Raw genomic sequence first — 2648 nt, 5'->3', positions numbered from 1 at the left:
ATGACTAAGGAGATAATTAATGGTGAAGGGCTGGAGAGGAGAGCTATTTAATGTCCCGAGAAGAAAACCAGATAAAGGGTCCAGTGACCCCAAGGGAGTCCCCATTATAATTTGAATTACACAAATAATACAGATTCTCCTAGCCATGTTTTATTAAAGATGTCACTTCAACTCTCTGATCTTGCTTTTTTGGCGGAAGGAGAGTTAATTGTAAATAAAGGTTTCTGTCCCATCCTGAATTGATATTAGGATTAAATAAGACAATTTGTAGAAAGGATTAGTACTTTCTCTTCTTATTCAGCAAGTATTTCTCTTTTTAAGATCCACCTGCTGTGGTGGGAGTAGATGTAGAGACTCATAGCCAAACATTAGGTGGAGCTTGAGGAGTCCTGTAGAAGAGGAGGAGGAAATATTCTAGGAGCCAGAGTTGTCAAGGACACCACAAGAGCACTAAGAATCAGCCATAGAATCAATGAACCAGGGCTCATTGCGGCTCACAGACTGAATTGACCATCAGGGATTTGATGCGAGTTGTTAGTGGTCTTGGTGAGGGATGATACAAAGTAAAGGAGGCTAAATCCAGGTAATTCTCTCTTTTCTTTCCTCTACCCTCCTTTCTCTCCTATCTAATGTTAGAGAAAAAAGGGAAGAAGAGGTGAAAAGAAAAAAGGGGGGATAGATATAGGAATGATAGGATAAAAGGGTAGATCATTGAATCTACTTTAGACTAAAGAGCATTAACAAGCCAAATGTTTTACACTGCTGTGGGTTTTGTATATTGATTCAAATTTAAGGTTATTTTGTTGAAAAATATTTATGCTGAAATATTTTGGTGTATATATGTTTCAACTTTTTTTTAAAGTATTGTACCTATACCACTCGTTTAAAAATGTAAATGAACTTCTAGTTCTTGAAATTGGCTATTGCAAACTGTTTAGGATAATTAAGAAATGCAAGCCAGTCAATCAAACTTGTACTCATGTCAGGAACTAGTTTAGTTAATTACAGAAATAAACTTCATTAAAGCTTCCCATAGATGTTTTCAAAGTTGCACAGAGAGTAGATAACTAGAAATAAGCACAGATATATTATAGGTAGATAGATGGTCTTCAAAAACTCCAGAGATTTACAGAATATGGCATTTAAAGATGTTTTAGTAACATATGACTTTTCATGACACTGAAACATGTCTGCTCTTGGCAGCACCTCCATTCCACTTCAAAGATAATGGGCATTGAAGAGCCTCCATAAAGAGTTTGCTTCAAATGTGGCAAAGCTAGCCACAGGGCAAAACACTGCCCTTGCTTCAACTGCTGACAGTATGCTATCCAAACTCTGGACAAGCAGGACATGGAAGAAGTCAGCTGCCGAGGTTTGCCAAGACAACATAGGAAAGTCCTTCAACTCTCTGACTTCACAGAAAAGTTAGTCAGATATTCTGGGCCAATAGGCCAAAGAAGATGCTCCAATAACACACACACACACACACACACACACACACACACACACACACACCATTGGGTAACTGTCCAAGTAGACAGAAACCTCTCTCATTTCCATAGTTTTGGAAACTGCTTACTCTGCCCTTCCTGTTTACTCAGGTAAACTCTGATGGGGTTTCAGACTTTATAACTCCAGTCTCACAATGAGACCCAAGTTGTTTAGGATTTAAGAAATAATTTAAGGTCTAAGAAGATATTTTTAGGTTGATAAATGCAAGTTATGATAGAAAGTGAATCAGGTTCAGAACTTTGGTCTCATCAAAATAGAATAGTCAATAAAGTACTTTCTCCAAGTTTGCCAAAGAACTGGACATTATGAATGTAACTCTTACCTGATAGTTTTTATAATTGTTCGTATTGTATATAGTTTATTGATGTTAAAGAAAGAGCCTTTTATTGGACTAAAAGGGGGAGGTGTAGGGATAATGTCTTGTGCACTGTGATGAAACATCACCTGTCAATAAATTGCTAAATGGCCTATAGCTGGGAAAGAGAGAACAGGCAAGAGTTCCAAGAGAGATAGGAACTATGGAAAAGAGTCAGGCAAGATGATTCACCACCACGACTTGGGGGAATAAGATTTGTTGGACGTATAAGACTGAGAAGTAACTAAGCAGCCATACAATAAATAGTATAAATGGTTAACGTAAACTAACCTAGTAAGGGAGCAAGCCTAGGTTGTAGCCTAGGAATTAATTCATAAGTAAGTAAGCCTCCGTATCATTATTCAGGAATGTGGGCAGGCCTAGGAAAGCCTGAGTGGTTAGAATCAAGTGAGTTTGACTTTGACTTAGACTGTGTGTCAGAGAACAACTAGGATCACCCACTGCTAGTGCATGCAATCCTCAGAATCCTCCAGAAAGTGATTAAGCTCATTGTGACACCCATGAAAACCTCCAGAAGGAAGAGCGAGAGAAGGTAGTTCTCAGAAAGATGCTGGCCCCCCGCTCAACTGCACTAGCATTCCTGAGAGTCCAAGTTTCATTCTCCCTCCTGAGAGTGCGTGCAACCAAATGTGGGAAAACTGGCAAATTTCTCTTGAGAAAATAATTTCCACCCAAATGAAAAGAAGCAACTCACCTTCTGCCCCTCAGTGTTTCCTATATGGGCAACAGTCTCCATGCAAGAATGGAGACCATCAAAAAA

The sequence above is a fragment of the Mus musculus genome, chromosome 1, assembly GCF_000001635.26.
Source record: "Mus musculus strain C57BL/6J chromosome 1, GRCm38.p6 C57BL/6J".
Lineage (NCBI taxonomy): Eukaryota > Metazoa > Chordata > Mammalia > Rodentia > Muridae > Mus > Mus musculus.
The sequence above is the reverse complement of the archived record's forward strand: the minus strand, read 5'-3'. Positions refer to the sequence as shown.